Raw genomic sequence first — 22,306 nt, 5'->3', positions numbered from 1 at the left:
CACCTGCATCGTAACACCTTTACACTATACTGAAATAGTTTTGCAAGTATTTACATACAGTGAGAGGACTGTCAATGCCAAACTACCCAGACTGATTGATCAAATGATGCAGTGGGTAGTCTGGTGTGTGTGTGTGTAATATAAATAAAGGGACGGTAAACGATAAACTCTGACATTCCTAGTACGTAAAGGACTGTCATGCTTCGACTGCACACAAATTGTAGTCCCTTGTTATCAATCATGTATGTTTGCAAAAAATGCTTGAAAAACAATTTCAGTAATAAAGTGTTATTTATGGTGTGTGTGTGTGTGTGTGTGTGTGTGTGTGTGTGTGTGTGTGTGTGTGTGTGTGTGTGCGCGCGTCCATGCATGCCTGGCACGTCAGTGGAACAATGAATGGGCTGAGAGGGGTGTGCACTGTCAGAGGCAGCAGTACACCAGTGAAATGAGAAGCACTATCTCCCTAGCAGCACATTTCCACTGAGTGAGAGAGAGAGAGAGAATAAGGGACGGAGAAATAAGGAGAAAGGTGTGTATCCTCTTGTCCCCTCGGTTTTGCAATAATCTGTCATTTTCTTCTGATTTCTGCATGTGTTCTGAGGTCTACATGTACCCTCCTCTCTCTTTCTCCCTCTCATTTTCATTCTCACTCTGTCCGTTTCTCTCCAGCTCTCACTCTTTGGGATGAAACGCTTAGCTGTATTTAATGCTGTGAGCTATTGAAATTCTAGACCAAATTGTCTTTATCTCCTCATACATATCCAGGTAGCGCCATAGAACGAGGCAGGTGAAAAGGTAAGCTTACCGTGTGTGTGTGTGTGAGGTTGAGTAATTTGAAAACAATACCAACGGTGGTTAAAATGTGATCCAAATTCAAGCTCTTAAGGTACATTATCCCTGCCTATATGTATGGGGGTAGAATATCACTAAGTTTGCATTGTGTGACACATTTGTTCTATATCTTCCGAACTCGATCCTTTGTTAATCGGTGCTGAGATACTCATTGTGCCAGCAGGCATTAGGCTATGCATTTGAATGCATGGGTTGTGTAAAACTAGACCCATCCATTAGATAACAAGTGCTTGTAAAATGCCTGGTCAGTGAATCACTATAGGGTCAACACAGCAGCAGGGAGTGTGCTTAGCCAGTGAAGGGCAAAGAGGATATCTTCTGTATGGTAAACCTGAAATGAGCAAGATGGTGGGGAAGCATGATTTAAGGAACTGATTCAGGCTCAGCTGAGATGTGCTTGGCTGAGCTGTGACAATGCCAGGGAGAGTGAGGCAGCACTGGCACCTGTTTCAGGATTAGTAGAGGGTAGAGACAGTGGATATGGCTGAGTGTGGTAGAGCTGATGGCCAGTAATTGTGTACTGTATAGGACACGTCTTTGGAATTGGTGTGTTATTCAGTGTGACGTTGTGTGATTATTATATTCTTGTCGTCTCAGGTTCACCTGTATCTTTCTTGGCTTCATCTATTTTGTGTGTGCGTATGACAGTGGAGGATCGTCAGAGGAGGAAGGGGAGAACCATCTGCCTTAGTGAAGTTCATTAAAATAGTGAAACACTAAAAAATGTATCCTTTTTGATAAAACTATACTAGATATGTTCAGATCACCAAATAATTGATTAAAACACATTGTTTTGCAATGAAGGTCTACAGTAGCCTCAACAGCACTCTGTATGGTAGCACCATGGTGTTGGCGGAGGACAGATAGTTTCCGGCCTCCTCTGGGTACATAGGTAGTTTCCGTCCTCTGGGTACATTGACTTCAATACAAAACCTAGGAGGCTCATGTTTCTCCCCCCCTTTCATAGACTTACAGTAATAATGACAATTTCCGGAGGACGTCCTCCAATCAGAGCACTTGCAGCATGAACTGACATGTTGTCCACCCAAACAAAGGATCAGAGAATGAATATAATACTGAAAACATACACTACAGCTAGCTAGCACTGCAGTGCATTAAATGTGGTGAGTAGTTCACCCAGCTCACCCAACAGAGAGGGATGCTATGTTAGTGTAGTATCTTTGGATGCTTCTTAGATTGATGACACCGGACATGTAAGTACGTTTTAGTATTTAATTGTAACTTAGAATAACATTACCGGAATGTACCAGGCGTAAGATACCTGAGGCTTTTCCGAGCATGGTTATATGGCAGACATTTAAAAAGCTACGGATAGCGGAAAGCAAACCCTGTTTTGAGTCAATACTGCCATCTTGGTAAACATACTTAACATAAATATACCAGGTTACTACTGTAGATTCCCCCTTTAAGGCTAATATGTTGCTGCTACTCTCTGTTTATCATATCTGCATAGTCACTTTAACTATACATTCATGTACATACTACCTCAATTGGGCCGACCAACCAGTGCTCCCGCACATTGGCTAACCGGGCTATCTGCATTGTGTCCCGCAACCCACCAACCCCTCTTTTACGCTACTGCTACTCTCTGTTCATCATATACAGTGGGGAGAACAAGTATTTGATACACTGACGATTTTGCAGGTTTTCCTACTTACAAAGCATGTAGAGGTCTGTAATTTTTATCATAGGTACACTTCAACTGTGAGAGAAGGAATCTAAAACAAAAATCCAGAAAATCACATTGTATGATTTTTAAGTAATTAATTTGCATTTTATTGCATGACATAAGTATTTGATACATCAGAAAAGCAGAACTTAATATTTGGTACAGAAACCTTAGTTTGCAATTACAGAGATCATACGTTTCCTGTAGTTCTTGACCAGGTTTGCACACACTGCAGCAGGGATTTTGGCCCACTCCTCCATACAGACCTTCTCCAGATCCTTCAGGTTTCGGGGCTGTCGCTGGGCAATACGGACTTTCGGCTCCCTCCAAAGATTTTCTATTGGGTTCAGGTCTGGAGACTGGCAAGGCCACTCCAGGACCTTGAGATGCTTCTTACGGAGCCACTCCTTAGTTGCCCTGGCTGTGTGTTTCGGGTCGTTGTCATGCTGGAAGACCCAGCCACGACCCATCTTCAATGCTCTTACTGAGGGAAGGAGGTTGTTGGTCAAGATCTCGCGATACATGGCCCCATCCATCCTCCCCTCAATACGGTGCAGTCGTCCTGTCCCCTTTGCAGAAAAGCATCCCCAAAGAATGATGTTTCCACCTCCATGCTTCACGGTTGGGATGGTGTTCATGGGGTTGTACTCATCCTTCTTCTTCCTCCAAACACGGCGAGTGGAGTTTAGACCAAAAAGCTCTATTTTTGTCTCATCAGACCACATGACCTTCTCCCATTCCTCCTCTGGATCATCCAGATGGTCATTGGCAAACTTCAGACGGGCCTGGACATGCGCTGGCTTGAGCAGGGGGACCTTGCGTGCGCTGCAGGATTTTAATCCATGACGGCGTAGTGTGTTACTAATGGTTTTCTTTGAGACTGTGGTCCCAGCTCTCTTCAGGTCATTGACCAGGTCCTGCCGTGTAGTTCTGGGCTGATCCCTCACATTCCTCATGATCATTGATGCCCCACGAGGTGAGATCTTGCATGGAGCCCCAGACCGAGGGTGATTGACCGTCATCTTGAACTTCTTCCATTTTCTAATAATTGTGCCAACAGTTGTTGCCTTCTCACCAAGCTGCTTGCCTATTGTCCTGTAGCCCATCCCAGCCTTGTACAGGTCTACAATTTATCCCTGATGTCCTTACACAGCTCTCTGGTCTTGGCCATTGTGGAGAGGTTGGAGTCTGTTTGATTGAGTGTGTGGACAGGTGTCTTTTATACAGGTAACGAGTTCAAACAGGTGCAGTTAATACAGGTAATGAGTGGAGAACAGGAGGGCTTCTTAAAGAAAAACTAACAGGTCTGTGAGAGCCGGAATTCTTACTGGTTGGTAGGTGATCAAATACTTATGTCATGCAATAAAATGCAAATTAATTACTTAAAAATCATACAATGTGATTTTCTGGATTTTTGTTTTAGATTCCGTCTCTCACAGTTGAAGTGTACCTATGATAAAAATGACAGACCTCTACATGCTTTGTAAGTAGGAAAACCTGCAAAATCGGCAGTGTATCAAATACTTGTTCTCCCCACTGTATGCATAGTCATGTTAACCATATCTACATGTACATACTACCTCAATCAGCCTGACCAACCGGTGTCTGTATGTAGCCTCGCTACTCTATATAGCCTGTCTTTTTACTGTTGCTTAATTTCTTTACTTACCTATTGTTCACCTAATACCTTATTTGCACTATTGGTTAGAGCCTGTAATTGCATTGCACTGTAAGGTCTACACCTGTTGTATTCGGCGCACATGACAAATAAACTTTGATTTGATTTAATAACCCAACTTAATTCCTTTCTGAGCTAGGCTGCCAACTAAACATTTATGATTTTTTCATAATCACGCCATTTTTTTTCTCTTTTTTCGGGACATCTACGAAGATAATCTCCCTTAGGATCTGAAATAGTCTGGCGGACATCTCTCTAATAGAGCGTCTCAAAGGTGATGTAGCTGGTGCCACCAGCACTTCACCACCTGATGGTGAAACAAAGTCCTTTTGTGGAGACTTTACAGGTGGTCGTCCCGGACTGGTAGTCTCAGGAATTTGAGCTTTGTTGGTCTCAGGTTGTTTGTCCAACTGCAACTCTGGGGAACATTCCAATGTCCTGTCCTGCTTGTTTAAGCATTGATCCAAGTCCACGGATCAAACTGGAATTCGAGCTCAGATCTGATCCACGTGTCTCCTTAGTCTGTCCAATTCCAATGATCACAGTATATGACACTGGTCCTGAGCAATCCTCAATTGTAGCTAGAATCCATTTGAGACTAAATCCATAGTTTAATGTGTAGACATCATCTCCAGGTGAGAAAGTTCTGAGTTTGGCTCTGTTGTCATGATTCTGTTTTGGATTCCATTGCTTTTGTTTTATTTTCACTTTCAGGTCTGTCTTGATGAGATCTAAGGTTGACCTTAACCTCCTTGACATCAGCATTTCTGCAGGTGACAACCCAGTTGTATCTTGAGTAGTGATCCTGTAGTTAAACAAGAATATTGACACTTGTTTCAATGCCGTCCCCTTGAATCTTCCTCACCCCCCCCCCCCCCCATGCTCATGGATGTAATGGCGCGGTAGGGGGTGACGTCCTGTTACTCTGACAATCTGCACACAGGCTAACCTCATTTTCCACATCCTGGTCCATCTTTGGCCACCAGACGTATGACCTCGCTAGGCCTTTCATTCTCGACGTAACTGAATGCGACTGGTGCAACAACTTCAGTAGTATACCCCGCCCTTGTGTTGGGATAACTACTCTTGAACCCAACAGAATGTACCCATTCTCACGTTCTGACCTTTATTTCCTTTGTTTTGTCTTTATTTAGTATGGTCAGGGCGTGAGTTGGGGTGGGCAGTCTATGTGTGTTTTTCTATGTTGGGGTTTTGAGTTCGGCCTGGTATGGTTCTCAATCAGAGGCAGCTGTCAATCGTTGTCCCTGATTGAGAATCATACTTAGGTAGCCTGGGTTTCACTTTTGGTTTGTGGGTGTTTGTCTTCCGTGTCAGTGTTTGTCGCCACACGGTACTGTTTCGTTTGTTCACTTCGTTTATTGTTTTGCTCCAGTGTTCAGTTTTGTTTATTAAAAAGACATGAACACTTACCACGCCGCACCTTGGTCCGATCCTTCTTCCACCACAGACGATCGTTACACCCATCTCGAACACTCAAGGCCAAGCAGCGAGCGTAGTAGGCCATCCTTCAAGGATAAATTCATGCACTTGAGATAGCGTCACATCTTTTGCCTGATTTGTGCTGTGTTCACCGGTGCTTCATCCAACAAATCGACCATCAAGACTTGGTCATTTTTTCCTTCCTGAGCGATGATTTCTGGAACGGGCAGCCTACTCAGTGCATCAGCATTCCTATGGTATCTACCTGGCTTGTAGATTCTGTACTGGTAGTGGTAGGCCCTGAGTCACACAGACCAATGCTGAACTCTTGGAGAGACCGTTTGTGGTACTGGATTTTGTTCATGGAACAGAGAGATCAGAGGCTTATGGTCGGTCACAAATGCGAAGTGTATAAACACTTGTGGAATCTCTGTATTCCGAATATGACAGCCAGTCCTTTTTGCAAAAGCTCCTTCCTGTCTTTCTGATCATTTCCAGGCCACATCCTTCCTTAACAGTTGATGTAGTGGAGCTAAGAGGGTAGAGAGGTTACGGAGGAAGCGATTATAATAGTTCAGCTCTGTAACGCTTGTCAGAGCTGGAGCTTCCACGACAGCCCTCACTTTAGCTTTAACAGTGTGTAACCACTTGGCATCCACCTTGTGACCCAGGTGAACTGTTGCCCTCCGGTCAGTGGCGGTTCTAGCTGGTATGGCTCCCTGGGCGAACCCCCCCTTCAGCTCCCCCCCAACAAAAAAACGCTCATTTATATTCAGACATTCGAAACAACACAAGTAAATAATTATAACATTTAAAACTATATAAATATACAAATATATACAAAAATAAGACTCATAAATATCAAAAAGAAGTAACAAAGACAAATAGAAACAAATTTGTGTTGATTTGGCACTCGAGCATCAATACATTACCTATCAACCAACACTGTCAAAAAGTCAAGACAACCAATTCACCTTGGTGGTGTGCAGACTGGTTTTATATTATTCTTAACGATTTCCCACAATTCAGAAAAAAATGCAACAATATGTCTGTGAAACTATATGTTCACAGTATTATGAATGCATTATGGTTTATTTGGTAGTATTTCGTAGTGTGACTTATTTTACTAATTGCATTAGTACCTACCCCTGCCCCCCTCCCCATCTCATACTTCTGAGTGGGAGACCTTCCCAGGCAGTAGCCTGCCTTGCTCACAAACTAGAATCAGGGCGCCCACTCCGCCAAGGTTAATTGACCCACACGGTGACATGATATCATTGACGTGACGTGCCAATCAGCGATAGAAAACTAATCGCGCAAATTCAGATTTTTTTTGTGGATGCCGCCCCGGGCGGCTGCCTATGTCGCCTATACCTAAATCCGCCACTGCCTCAGGTTAACGTTGAAAGAAAATCCTCCACTTTGGGCATGGAGTACTGCTCCAGTGACGAAACTCTATTTACAGTCAGTTTGTAGTCGCCGCATAATCTGATTGAACCATCTGGTTTGTGTCAGGTTTTGGCCAGGACTGTTCTGTTTTTTTGTCACTAGATGTCCCCATTGCACCTTTTTTGTACCTTTTGTTTTTCCCTTGCTCTAATTATTGTTTGCACCTGTATGTCGTTCCCTTGTTAGTATTTAATCCCTGTGTGTTCCTCAGTTCCTTGCTCAGTGTTTGTATGTTAGCACCCAGCCCCAGCCCAAGCCTTGTTGTGAACATATATTTTTCTCTTGTTGGATTTTCCAGAGGTTCTCTGGTTTTGTTCTTTTGTATTTTGTATTAGTCTTTTGAGGTTTGTTTTTCCCTTGCTGTTTTTACCACTTTGTGGATTTTCTTTGTATTTTGGAAGATATCTATTTTTTATTAAACCACCATCTCTAGTACTGCTGTGTCTGCCTCATCTTCTGGGTTCTGCCGATTTTAGTGACTGTTTCTCGCACCGGGTCCTGACAGAAACACTGAGCCATTAAAATGAACCCAGAGGCAGCCAGTACCCAGGCCTTTTTTACCATGCTGTCCCACCACGAGGGGACTGTCCAACGTCACGAAGCTGCTCTGGTTCAGCAAGAGGCCTTAATGGCTGGACATTCTCAACTTCTGTCGGAGATGATGACTTCCATAAAGCAGATTTCTGATCAACTTTCTCCTGCAACCGCTTCTGCTCCAGTTCATCAGATTCAAGTGCCCGTGGCAGTTAACCCCCTGGCTGAACCTCGTCTGCCGCCTCCCCAACAGTTCTCAGGGGATCCGAGTGGTTGTAAGGGGTTTTTCACCCAATGTTCTCTCTCCTTCGAGCTGCAACCCTCGTCATTTCCCACCGACCGGTCCAAGATAGCATATATCATCACCCTGCTGTCGGAAAAAGCCCTAGCCTGGGCTACTGCTGTGTGGGATGCCCAAAGTCCCTGCTGTGCCAGCTACTCTACCTTTGCTGAAGAATTCAAGCGAGTGTTTCAAGGTCCTACCAGCGGTCCTGACTCAGCCAAACAGCTCCTGACTCTCCGCCAAGGTCGGCGCAGCGTGACGGACTATGCCATCCAGTTCCGCACGATGGCAGCAGCGAGTGGCTGGAATGACGAGGCGCTCACAGTGTGCTTTTTGAAGGGTCTTTCCGACACCATCCAAGATGAACTGGTCACTCGGGAACCACCGGACAACCTCGAGTCCCTGATCAAGTTGGCTTCACGCATAGATCAGCGTCTGAGAGAGAGAGAGCTCAACCGTAGATCTCTCACCCTAGCTCCTATCGGTCCCAGCTCCGAGTCTCCACCTTTATCCCCGCTGACTCCACCGGAACCCATGTAGGTTGGACGCATCTCCCAGGCTGAGAGAGACCGCCGGATGAGGGAGCGATGCTGTCTATATTGCGGCAAACCGGGCCATTTCCTCTCCACGTGTCCCGGGCTCCAGGGAAAACGCACTCTCCCGTGCAGGCCTGGGAGGACGGTAACGGGAAACATAACCTCCTCTCATCCATCCAACTCCCGCCTGCTCATTCCAGTTACCCTTTCCTGGGACAACCACGAGCTTCCCCTTCAAGCCTTGGTAGACTCTGGAGCCGCAGGTAACTTCATGGATGGTGTCTGGGCGAAGGAGAATGGCGTTCCCTCTGAACCTCTAAGTGACCCCATAAGGGTTACTACGTTGGATGGAAGCCCTTTGGGATCTGGACTTGTCACTCGTGTCACTACCCCCTTGCGTCTTTCAGTTTCCCAACACCAGGAAGTGATGAACTTTCATCTGACCTTGTGTTCCGAGTTCCCTCTCGTCCTTAAATACCCCTGGCTTCACAGCCATAACCCTCACATCGACTGGTCTGTGGGCACTATCAAGCAGTGGGGTCCTACGTGCCAAGCCACTTGTATCTTCCCAAGTTCCCCGAGTTCCCCTCCCGAGTCTCTAGAATCCATCGACCTGTCCCGAGTTCCCGAGTGTTACCATGACCTCAAACCGGTATTTAGCAAACAGAGGGCCACCAAACTACCACCCCATAGACCTTACGATTGCCCCATCGACCTGTTTCCGGGCACCTGCCCCCCCAGGGGTCGGATCTTTTCCCTATCTCCTCCCGAACGAGCTGCTATGGATACCTACATCAAGGACGCTCTGGCAGCAGGCCTCATGCGTCCATCCACCTCGCCGGCGGGAGCAGGGTTTTTCTTTGTGGCCAAAAAAGACGGGGGATTACGTCCTTGCATCGACTACCGGGGACTTAATGCCATAACCGTCCGTAACCGCTACCCGCTACCCCTTATGGCCACAGCCTTTGAGCTGCTCCAGGAAGCAGTGGTCTTCACTAAGCTTGACCTGCGGAACGCATACCATCTTGTGCGGATCAAACCCGGTGACGAGTGGAAGACCGCTTTCAACACGCCTACTGGTCACTACGAATACTTGGTGATGCCCTTCGGCCTGACCAACGCCCCGGCTGTGTTCCAAGCGCTCATAAACGATGTGCTTAGGGATATGCTTAACATTTTCGTGTTTGTTTACTTGGATGACATCCTCATCTTTTCGAGCTCCCTTCAAGAACACACTAAGCATGTCAGACAAGTGCTCAAACGCCTCCTAGACAGCCATTTGTACGTTAAGCCGGAAAAGTGTGAATTCCATTCCTCTCGAGTACAGTTCCTGGGATTTGTAGTGGAACCCGGTCGAGTCCAGATGGACCCCAAGAAGGTAGGGGCGGTAGCAGATTGGCCCACCCCCAAGTCCGTTAAGGAAGTTCAGCGTTTCCTGGGCTTCACTAACTTCTACCGCAAGTTCATCAAGAACTTCAGCTCGGTGGCAGCCCCTCTCTCAGCTTTAACCAAGGGTGGCAACACAAGGTTTCTGTGGGGAAGAGAAGCTGAGACGGCCTTCCAAGGACTCAAGCAGCGCATCCTCTCTGCTCCCATCCTGACACTACCGACGGCGGATGAACCTTTTGTGGTGGAGGTAGACGCATCAGAGGTTGGTGTTGGAGCTGTCCTGTCTCAGAGGGGTGAAGACAAGAGGCTTCATCCTTGCGCCTTCTTCTCTCACCGGCTTACCCCGGCCGAGAGGAATTACGATGTGGGGGATCGTGAACTCCTAGCGGTTAAGATGGCATTGAAGGAATGGAGACACTGGCTCGAGGGGGTTTCTCAACCGTTTCAAGTGCTTACGGACCACAAAAATCTGGAGTATATCCAGCAGGCGAAGCGGTTGAACTCCAGACAAGCTCGATGGTCTCTTTTCTTCAGCCGATTCCAGTTTATTCTCACCTATAGACCCAGGTCGAAGAATCTCAAACCGGATGCCTTGTCACGAGTCTACTCTCCTGCCATTCATTTACATTTTTACATTTAAGTCATTTAGCTGACACTCTTATCCAGAGCGACTTACAAATTGGAAAGTTCATACATATTCATCCTGGTCCCCCCGTGGGGAATGAACCCACAACCCTGGCGTTGCAAGCGCCATGCTCTACCAACTGAGCCACACGGGACCACATTCGAGAAGATACTGACATGACTGTTCTTCCTGCCGCTAAGATCGTGGCTCCGATCTCGTGGCAAGTGGAGGATACCGTGAAACAAGCTCAAGCCATCGAACCGGGCCCTGGAGGAGGTCCTGCTAATCGGTTGTTTGTTCCCAAGGCAGCAAGGTCCCAAGTCCTTCTGTGGGGGCACTCCTCTCGCCTCACCTGTCACCCGGGCGTAGGTCGCACCTTGGAGTTCATCCAGCGTAAGTTCTGGTGGCCCACCATAAAAGAAGACGTTGCCACTTTCGTCAAGGCCTGTTCCGTGTGCTGCCAGGGCAAATCTTCTCACCTCCGCCCTCAAGGACTCCTTCACCCTTTATCTATTCCCCACCGACCCTGGTCCCATATCTCGCTGGACTTTATTACTGGCCTTCCTCCGTCCCATGGTAATACTACGATCCTAGTCATCATCGACAGGTTTTCTAAGGCGGCCAGGTTTGTTCCCTTGACCAAATTACCTTCTGCCAAGGAAACAGCTGAGTTGGTGATTAACCATGTGTTCCGAGTCTTTGGCATCCCGCAAGATATGGTTTCCGACAGAGGTCCCCAGTTCGCCTCAAGGTTTTGGAAGGCCTTCTGCCAACTCATAGGGGCCACGGCCAGTTTATCTTCAGGGTACCATCCGGAGTCCAACGGCCAAACTGAGAGGATGAATCAGGAGCTGGAAACCACCCTCAGATGTATGGTTTCCAACAACCCATCCACATGGTCATCCTTCATTGTTTGGGCTGAGTACGCGCACAACACCTTGTGCTCCTCCTCCACTGGTATATCCCCGCACGAGTGTCAGTTTGGCTATGCTCCTCTATTGTTCCCGGACCAGGAGGCAGAAGTCAGAGTGCCTTCAGCCTCGAGGTTCATCAGACGCTGTCGGCTTACGTGGAAGAAGGCCCGTCTTAATCTTCTGCGTTCCTCACAGCAGTACCAACGACAAGCCAACAGACGTCGCCGTCCCGGTCCTACCCTGTACCCCGGCCAGAGAGTATGGCTCTCAACAAAAAACTTACCGCTACGGGTGGAGTCTCGCAAGCTGTCCCAGAGATTCATCGGACCCTTTAAGATTGCCAGGAGAGTCAATCCCGTTACTTTTCGCCTGCACTTACCCAGATCCCTTAAAATCAATCCCACATTTCACATTTCTTTATTAAAACCTGTTGTTTTTTCTCCCCTTATTCCGGCAGGCAGACCTCCCCCTCCGCCCCGTGTCATCGGAGGCCAGTCGGCTTATACCGTCCACCGGATACTGGACTCCCGCCGGGTGCAGCGGTCCTGGCAGTATCTGGTGGACTGGGAAGGCTACGGTCCCGAGGAGCGCTCCTGGGTTCCTGCCAAGGACATACTGGACCCTGACCTCATTCGTCAGTTCAGGGCCCTCCACCCTGAGAAGGCTGGTAGGAACGTCAGGAGCCGTTCCTAGGGGGGGGATTCTGTCAGGTTTTGGCCAGGACTGTTCTGTTTTTTTGTCACTAGATGTCCCCATTGCACCTTTTTTGTACCTTTTGTTTTTCCCTTGCTCTAATTATTGTTTGCACCTGTATGTCGTTCCCTTGTTAGTATTTAATCCCTGTGTGTTCCTCAGTTCCTTGCTCAGTGTTTGTATGTTAGCACCCAGCCCCAGCCCAAGCCTTGTTGTGAACATATATTTTTCTCTTGTTGGATTTTCCAGAGGTTCTCTGGTTTTGTTATTTTGTATTTTGGATTAGTCTTTTGAGGTTTGTTTTTCCCTTGCTGTTTTTACCACTTTGTGGATTTTCTTTGTATTTTGGAAGATATCTATTTTTTATTAAACCACCATCTCTAGTACTGCTGTGTCTGCCTCATCTTCTGGGTTCTGCCGATTTAGTGACTGTTTCTCGCACCGGGTCCTGACAGTTTGAGTATGGGAACAACTGGTGCTGCCCAATCAGAGTACTTGACAGGAATAATTATATCCTCTGCTAAGTCTGTCAATTTCCACATCCACTTTAGGCTTCATGTCATATGGAAATGATCTTGGCCTATAGAATTTGGGAGTAGCAACTGCTGCAGTGTCAATGTCTCTATGGAGATGTGTGATTTCAGCACAGTTCAATGTATTTCCTCCAACCACCCTCGCCCTAGTAAGCTGGGGCCAGTATCTTCCACTACTGAGAGAGGCAGACTTTAATTTCCCCCTTGATATTCCACTTGAACATCAGCAACTCCAATCACAGGTGATCTTCTCCACTGTGTAGTTTTGCGTTTAATGGGGGTGTCTCTCAGTTTAGGCACTTAACCCTTTTTCCACTTCTCATTTAACTGGGACCTGTTCATCAATGTGATGCTACATCATGTGTCTATTTCAAACAAACAGTACCTTACATCCATGTATTCCCATTTCCACAATGAAAGGCGTTTACCTTTTTCATACTGTATTCGCCTCCAGCACACTGTACACTGGACGCTTGCTCTTCGTCTGAGACACCCACTTTCACTTTCTGTTCCTTGATTTGAGCCGTAGTTAGAACATCGCGGTTTTCTTCCGTCCTGTTTTCTTTTCTGTAGCCCGTTGCTTTTTTTTATTGCGGCCCTCCCTCCCAATGTGTCCTATTATCCCACATGCATAACACTTTTCATGTTTTGATTTACAGTCAAACGCTGCGTGTTTGCCTTTGCAACGATAACAATCTCTATTGGCTGCTACCCCCAGGCATTCCCTTCTTTGAAACTCAGCGCGCTCAGAGCTGCTCTCTTTTACTGTATGGCACGCAGTCGCGCCCCTTGCCTGCAAATCCAGTGCATTTATATTCGCGGACTCCATGTCCTGGGCCAGTTTGAGTGTGTTCTCAAACGTGAGATTGCTCTGATAACAAGCGTGTTTGTATCATGTCATCATTAATCCCACACACCAGCCGATCGTGTAGCATTTGCGATAATGTATTCCCATAGTTACAATCCAGTGCTGCGATAATGTATTCCCATAGTTACAGTCCAGTGCTAGTTTACTCAACTCAGCCATATATTCCCGCACCGATTCGGTAGGTTTTCTCATGCCTTGAATCGTGGCACTATTTCACTGGGTTTGGGGTTGAAGTGATCTTTTAATAGATCGGCCATATCTATAAATTAATTGTCTCCTGTTGTATCTGGGCTCAACAGGTTTCTCGTCAAACTGTATATCTGTGCACCGGCAACGTTTATGAGTATGGATTTGTGTATAGCGGCATCAGTTATTTTATTAGCGGCAAAGAAATGTTCCTTATTTTTAGGATGAAATGGTGGCAGTGAGCATATTGTTGCCAAAGCCATCTTTTACGATTCTCTCTCCTCTCACAGAGTCATTAATTTGTCCTACCCGTATCCAGAGAATCAATCATTCAATCTCTTCCACCTCTCACTCGAGTCTCACATCCAGCGTTGCACGCCAGACACTCCGTTGTATTCGTGGCAAACAAATCCAACGCGGTCATCCATAGTCATCCTCATCACCAAATATGCAGCGGTGGAAAGAGTACCCAATTGTCATACTTGAGTAAAAGTAAAGATAACTTAATTAATAGAAAATTACTCAATTAAAAGTCACCCAGTAAAATCTTACTTGAGTAAAAGTAAAAAAATATTTGGTATTTAATATACTTAAGTATCAAAAGTAAATGTAATTGCTGAAATATACTTAAGTATCAAATGTAAAAGTATAAATTTCACCATATTGTTGTTTTTTAAATTTACGAATAGCCAGGGGCACGCTCCAACATTCAGACATAATTTACAAATGAAGCGTGTTTAGTGAGTCCGCCAGATCAGACGCAGTAGGGATGACCAGGGATGTTCTGTTGATAATTGTGTGAATTAGACACTAACCATTCAAAATTTAACGAGTACTTTTGGGTGTTAGGGAAAATGTATGGAGTAAAAAGTACATAATTTTCTTTAGCAATGTAGTTAGGTAAAAGTAAAGTACAGATATCCCAAAAAACGACTTAATTAGTACTTTCAAGTATTTTTACCTTAGTACTTTACACCACTGCAAATATATATTAACTTAGGATGCTTCTTAGATTGATGACACCGGACACGTAAGTACATTTTAGTATTTAATTGTAATTTAGAATAACATTACTGGAATGCACCTTGCTTAAGCTACCTGAGGCATTTCCGAGCACGGTTATATGGCAGACTTTTTAACGGCTATGGATAGTGGAAAGCAAACCCTGTATTGAGTCAATACTGCTATCTATTGGTAAACATAATACTTAACATACATTTACCAGGTTACTACAGTTAGCTAGCTGGCTATGGCTATCCAACACTGGAACTCTTCCAAGTCAAGGTAAGCTTTTGGTTTAATTAATTTATTGCCACTGGGGTCCGCCGGGGGTAACTGCTAAACGACTTACTTACTGCATGATTGATGTAGGTTTACTAACGCTTTAGTTCTAGTAGTTATGTTGACTTTGACGTTAACTAATATGATGACAACGATGTCGGCTGTGTGTAGTGGTTATGATATGAAGGTTTGGCTTGGAAAGTATTTTTTGCCTTGTCACAGACAGCTGACGTGTTGTGCGCTTAAGACCACAAGCGAAGGGAAAAGGTGAGAGGAAAAGAGCTCGTAGATGCGAGAAGGAATTATACAACCAGCAAAGTGATCATGCTGTTTGTATGTGGCTGCTATTAAAGTGAACTGTGTTTGCGTGTGATATTCTTTCCGCCGATTCTGTTGACAAATGTGTTTTAAACGGAAGCAAAAGGAACGAAACGGGGATAAACATATCTGAATGTGTCCAATATAAACTCTCGTTTGCAACTGTTGGACTAATGATTAGAACCTAGATCAGCTCGATGCAGGCAAGAGTGTATTGAATGTGTCACTGTCTGTCACATTGACTACTAAAAAAATGTCTTAGACCTGTGCACCTACATTGTAAAGCTTCATTCATAGGCTAGGTTGTAGCAACCTCATGATGGGTATTGGGAAAATTGTAGTATCATGTAGTAGCCTAAACCTATCGATGTTACGTTGAGCTGGGTGAATGGACTATAAATGACAGTCATCCAATATGCTGTAATATAAATAAGGCCATGCTCATAAACAATATATACTAAACGGCATTGACCGCCACTGGTGTATGTGTTTCCTACCTCTCCTCTCTGATATAATTGTCACTAGCACATATGCTAGTTAGGTGGCTAGGCTTTACTTCGCCCTCCAAATTTCTGCCTGTTTATAGGGTATGAGTTGTCCATGTAATGGGGGGAAAACTGAATAGGGGTTTGGAACCACATGAGTGACAGTCGGAGACAGAACTGTGGGGCTTTCTGCCCACTCTAACACTGTAAGCAAATGGCACCCCATAGGAGGTTGGCTGGGGGGGAAATGATCTCAAGTGATGATGTGCCTCTGACAGGTGCTTATTTATGGAGGATGGGTGTCCAGTGTTGCTATTGGAAGGTTGTGTGGTCGACTAATGAGTTTGAAAAGACCATATGATTATTTCAATCGTTTTGGGATTAGGTCAGCTCACTGCACTAAAGGTATCTGCTCAGTGTCTGTGACATCATCTCTGTGTTAAATAGTTAGCAGCATGTTAATGATGTCATCAGTTAGAACAGCAGGTGGTGACATACTGTACAGCCGTTCCAGATTGAGGGAACAGTCTTCGGATCTATGAATGTATTCTCTCTTTCTCAGTCTCTCTCTCTCTCTCGCTCTCTGGATTTCTCTCTCTGTCTTGCTCATCACACAGAGCCTCTCATCACATTCTACTCTCAGTGAGAAAGTTAATTACATATGAAGACCCTACATTTTAAGCTTGCAAAACTCGGTCACCAAGCCAAATTAGGGGTTGGCCTGTTACTGGGAGACTAATACATTACATAACACACCAGTTCACATCATAACTCACCCAGGGATTATTAATCCTCATTTCTACCGCTTTTTAACCCTATTCTGTGAGAGCTACCCTTTCTTCCCGTCTCTAAATCATTATGATGGAGGGATGAAACAAGGATAGTTAAAGGAGAGAAAAAGAGAGAGTTGCAGCCAGCGTGATTTTTCCTACCATTGCAAAAGTCTGTGTAAGGGGACATTCCTCTTGCTGTGTGTGTGTGTGTGTTCGTGCTTATGTGAGTTATGATATGTGTGTATGTGGCCTGCCATATATGTGTGTGTGTGTGTGTGTGTGTGTGTGTGTGTGTGTGTGTGTGTGTGCGTGTGTCCATGATTTTGTGTGAGAGTAATAAACACATCTAAGCTTCCTATTCGGATGTGTCACCTTGGCTGTCGTTGAGTCAGTCATGTGGACTAATCGATGGGAAGTGTTTTCTCTGAGCCACAGGGTGTTCCACTGGGGCAACTCACACATGAGACACTCCAGTCTACAGACACTTATTCTACAGGCCCTTGTTTATAATAGCACTTCTATAACACCACAGGGAACAAATTATTCCCTAATAGGAGAGGAGAGGGAGAGTCCAGTCAGCCAGGCCTCAAATCAACCACATCTATGTCATTTCCCTCAGAGAGACTGACAGACTACCACAGAACACTCAGTCCTGATGAGGGAGAGATTGCATGTACTGTACATACAATATGATGTATGCTGTTAATATACATTGTTCCTCTTTTGGGGGACATTTATATTCAGGTCTATTAAACAACCTAGAGTCGATGTCTAATTAGCATAATACAAAAATTCCCATAAAGTTGAAGCTAGACGCATTGGATGCGTCTCAATCCACCGCATCCGCCGATGTCGCACTTCTGAGGTGAAAGGTGACAGAGCTAGAGCGGTGTTTGTCAGACCACGGCACATCCCGAAAATCGATTATCTCATAAAATCGTCTGTAGCGCCCGAATGGTTTGGCTTTTATGACCCCTCTAAGGAATGTTGAGACTCTCACGAACACGATGGTGTTCACCGTTTTGCTCTACGACCCTTGGGACTCGTCTGAAGTAGGTACAGACGATTTGCCATTTTATGTCTGTAGCGTCCGAACAGTTTGGGCTACACACTAATATGACCCCTCTGTGGAAAGGTGTGACTCTCTCGAACATGTACATGTTGGTTTCTCTTGGACGCCCACAGGCCTCACAAGACTCGTCTGAAGGTTCCGCGGTACCAGTTGAAAAAAAGGAATGGAAGTACTGTATATATGGAGACTGTTTAGTGCCAAAAATAAGGGGTTAAATACATAGAAAAAAAGAGCAAACATTTCCTCATCTTTCTTATATCTCTCAGATATAGGACAGACATTTCAGAACAAGCTTCCTTTAGAGTTTTTGAGGGGGATTATCTGTTATTATCTTCTATGTAGTGAATATTTTATTCCATGCATTTGTATTGGCTAATAGCAGTAGGGACAAATCTAATTTTTCATAAAATAATTTTGGTATATAGTTTTTTAAACTTCAATGGGGCCAATCACTTGTCACCCTAACAAGCAATCAGATCCAAATAAATAAGGTGCAAAGGAGTAATGCTCTCCCTTGGTCAGTGTCGCCACCAGCTGGACTTTGACGATCACTGCATGAACTATGAACTAATGAGCTACTCTTCTCTTATCCTCCTCAGATTGACAAAGAGAGTGTGATCATTTGTGTACAGCTGCAACCTCAACCCCAGCTTTGTCATAACTGTGGACCTCAGTAAAGACAGCCCAACCATGGATCAGAAAATCAATGAAGTGAGTCCCATCTGTAGCATCTTAGCTAGTGGTGACGAAACAGCAGTACAAGCACAAACCATCCAGGATTTGAACATACCATCCCAAATCCCCATTCCCGAAGAACCATTGCCCCTGCTGTCTGGTGTAACTGTGATTGGCACCATCTCTTTGTGTTTTGTGTCTAGTGCCCCACCACCACCTCCCCCCAGAAACAGATGAAGAGCAGGTCCAAATCCACCGATGAGATCCAGCACACCAAGAGGGTGAGCAGCCACCTCGCTCTGCCTTACATTACCTCTATTCACTTCTTCATCATCCTGTACTTCCTCCTGTGACTCATCTCTAGCCTAATCTCTCCGTTCCAAATTTCTCCTCACAGCTTTCATCACAGAAATCCCTTCCCGGTGGGCCGGACCTGGACAAAGTCAAGGTGTGTGTTTGTGCGTGTGCATGTGTGCGTGCTTTGGACCCCTTATTTCCACTAACGGGATTATCAGAATGAATAGTAGCTAATACACAGTTCATTTTGTGTGTGTAAATTGCTTTTCACTGCGATGTCACAAACTGTGTTTGCACATTTCAGGAGGGCCCAGAAGGTTCTGAGACGCCCTCGTCCTCCACAGAGGAGCTGAAGTGATGACGACTAGGGTCCCTAAGGGAAATAAGGCCATCTGCTCATTAAACATGAACACATACTGTACACACACATAGACTCACATACACACACACACACACACAGTCACATACCTACACACACTTATACGTTTGTTTAAATGCAAACACTGAATTGATAAACTGAGTTGGTGGAAAGGCATGTGATCAGTTAGAGAGAAACACACACGCACACACCAACAAGATCTCACGATTTGACCAATTTGACTTCAGATTCTGACGTTTATCCACGTTTCTCCAAGCGTAACGTTTAGACGTTGCGCCAAACGTCAAATCTCGAAGTGTTTTTGACACCATGTGTTGACTCCTGTTCAGAATCGTTCAGTTTCTCCAAACATCAAATTGAAGATAAGTGTTAACGTTTTGGATAAGGTTAAAATATTAAGGTTAGCCATTCATTCTGAATGGTTAAGTTAAGGGTTAGGGTTTGGGATAGGTCATGGGATTATGTCCATTATGTCTCATGGGATTATGTCCGCACCGCCGTAGCAAAACCCAAGCCTACTTGTTAGTAATAGTGCTTAATTTTGAAGTCAATTTTGAAGTCAATCTGGAGCGATCTGCCTACACACACACACACACACACACACACACACACACACACACACACACACACACACACACACACACACACACACACACACACACACACACACACACACACACACACACACACACACACACACACACAATGACAACAAGGAGAACACAAGAAATGGGCACATGTGATGATGCTGTATCATTGTACTGTGAGTTATCTGTACATACCAAACTGAATGTGCATTCTTCACAATAAAGCAGTGCTGTTGAGTGGACCCATCTCTACATTTTCCCTTAGAATTTGTCAAAATGCTGAGAATATATAGGAACTGGGACATGGACATTTCTGAGGGAGAATATGTGGTAGTCAACATCATGGTTTATGAGGGAAGGAACATTCAAAAGGGGAAAGTGTAATTCATCAATGTGTGTGTGGTACAGCATATATATATATATTTTGTTGTTGTTGTATTTTACCATCTTTTTCTCCCCAATATCGTGATATCAGTTGCAATCTTGTCTCATTGCTGCAACTCCACAATGGGCTCAGGAGAGGAAAAGGTCGAGTCATGCGTCCTACAAAACATGACCTGCCAAACCACACTTCTTAAATCAAATCAAATCACATTTATTTATATAGCCCTTCTTACATCAGCTGATATCTCAAAGTGCTGTACAGAAACCCAGCCTAAAACCCCAAACAGCAAGCAATGCAGGTGTAGAAGCACGGTGGCTAGGAAAAACTCCCTAGAAAGGCCAAAACCTAGGAAGAAACCTAGAGGAACCAGGCTATGAGGGGTAGCCAGTCCTCTTCTGGCTGTGCCGGGTGGAGATTATAACAGAACATGGCCAAGATAAATTACCAGCATGGTCAAATAATAATAATCACAGTAGTTGTCGAGGGTGCAGCAAGTCAGCACCTCAGTAGTAAATGCAACAAAAGCATGGATACATTTTTCTGCATCATTTTTGGACAGAAAGTTTCAGATTTTTGCAATGTTACAGTACGTAGATGGAAAAAAACTGTCCTTGAAACAGTCTTGATATGTTCGTCAAAAGAGAGATCAGGGTCCAGAGTAACGCCGAGGTCCTTCACAGTTTTATTTGAGACGACTGTACAACCATCAAGATTAATTGTCAGATTCATCAGAAGATCTCTTTGTTTCTTGGGACCTAGAACAAGCATCTCTGTTTTGTCCGAGTTTAAAAGTAGAAAGTTTGCAGCCATCCACTTCCTTATGTCTGAAACACAGGCTTCTAGCGATTTTTGGGGCTTCACCATGTTTCATTGAAATGTACAGCTGTGTGTCATAGCAGTGAAAGTTAACATTATGTTTTCGAATGACATCCCCAAGACGTAAAATATATAGTGAAAACAATAGTGGTCCCAAAACGTAACCTTGAGGAACACCGAAATGTACAGTTGATTTGTCATTGGACAAACCATTCACAGAGACAAACTGATATCTTTCCGACAGATAAGATCTAAACCAGGCCAGAACTTGTCCGTGTTGACCAATTTGCGTTTCCAATCTCTCCAAAAGAATGTGGTGATCGATGGTATCAAAGGCAGCACGAGGACAGATGCAGAGCCTTAACACCTGCCCACCTAACCCGGAAGCCAGCTGCACCAATGTGTCAGAGGAAACACCGTTCAACTGACAACCAAAGTCAGCCTTCAGGCACTCAGCCCACCACAAGGAGTTGCTTCAGCGCGATGAGCCAAGTAAAGCACCGCAGCCAAACCCTCCCCTAACCCAGATGACACAGGGCCTATTGTGCACGGCCAGTTGTAACAGCCAGTTGTGACACCGCCTGGGATCGAACCCAGGTCTGTAGTGACACCTCAGCACTGTGGTGCAGTGCCTTAGACCGCTGCGCCATTCGGAAGGCCTGGTACAGCATATTTCACTGTTAGCTTGGTTTTGTTTTTAGTGTTACACTGTCATGTTTCAAGGCAACAGTATTTTTGCTGGCATGCATTAAGGCTGGCCCAGTGTTTCTGGTACTCTGTGTTGTTTCTCCCTGTGCCATGCTGGGCAGCACTGGCAGCAGTAGTGGCAACAGAGACAATGCCCTGGTGCTGGCACAGCTGGCCTGAATTAGCATCATTACCTGAGGTTTACCAGAGGATCCTGGACCTTTGCTAGACACTGCTCTCAGTGCGTGTATGTGTGCGCGTGCGCGCGTGCCTGCGTGTGTGCGTGCAGGTGTGTCGTGCTAAAATCCAGGATTGGTCTCTCACCTGCTATTACCTCCATGTTAATCTCTTTTCAACACCAGCTGAAGAATTACAAATACTGTATCTATTCCAGCATATTCCCAGGCAGTCCTTACCAGGTGGTCTTTCTCAGGTCGTCCATCCCTGAGGAGGAATGGGAACACTGAAGTCAGTTGCTCTCTTGTTTGTCAGGCATTATTTGTCTGGGTTCAACAGATCTGGGTGAAGATACTGCTGATACGAAAGTCCTGTGCAAAGAGCAATAATTAACTTTCGACTACTCTCTGTCTCAAGGCTTTTACCCAAGGAGATTTACGGAAAGTCCTGAGTGTTCACTCACTCACTCACTCACTCACTCACTCACTCACTCACTCACTCACTCACTCACTCACTCACTCACTCACTCACTCACTCACTCACTCACTCACTCACTCACTCACTCACTCACTCACTCACTCACTCACTCACTCACTCACTCACTCACTCAACTCAACTCAACTCAACTCAACTCAACTCAACTCAACTCAACTCAACTCAACTCAACTCAACTCAACTCAACTCAACTCAACTCAACTCAACTC

General features: G+C 45.2%; 1 long non-coding RNA gene across 5 annotated transcripts; it reads left to right on the top strand.

The window, feature by feature from the left end:
- Nucleotides 1-381: 381 nt before the first annotated feature.
- Nucleotides 382-19,789, top strand: LOC139574116 (uncharacterized). Of its 5 annotated transcripts, none has more exons than XR_011674726.1 (8): nucleotides 382-529; nucleotides 766-795; nucleotides 1,450-1,577; nucleotides 14,896-14,954; nucleotides 18,199-18,310; nucleotides 18,478-18,555; nucleotides 18,672-18,722; nucleotides 18,876-19,789. It is a non-coding gene; the product is annotated as an uncharacterized lncRNA (long non-coding RNA). The 5 variants fall into 5 exon arrangements; XR_011674727.1 differs by having other exon boundaries at nucleotides 384-529; nucleotides 670-795; XR_011674723.1 differs by lacking the exons at nucleotides 1,450-1,577; nucleotides 14,896-14,954 and having other exon boundaries at nucleotides 384-529.
- The last annotated feature ends 2,517 nt before the right edge of the window (nucleotides 19,790-22,306 follow it).

This window comes from Salvelinus alpinus, chromosome 4 (assembly GCF_045679555.1).
Source record: "Salvelinus alpinus chromosome 4, SLU_Salpinus.1, whole genome shotgun sequence".
NCBI classification, from domain to species: Eukaryota; Metazoa; Chordata; class Actinopteri; order Salmoniformes; family Salmonidae; genus Salvelinus; species Salvelinus alpinus.
This window is presented reverse-complemented; position numbering and strand designations above follow the sequence as displayed.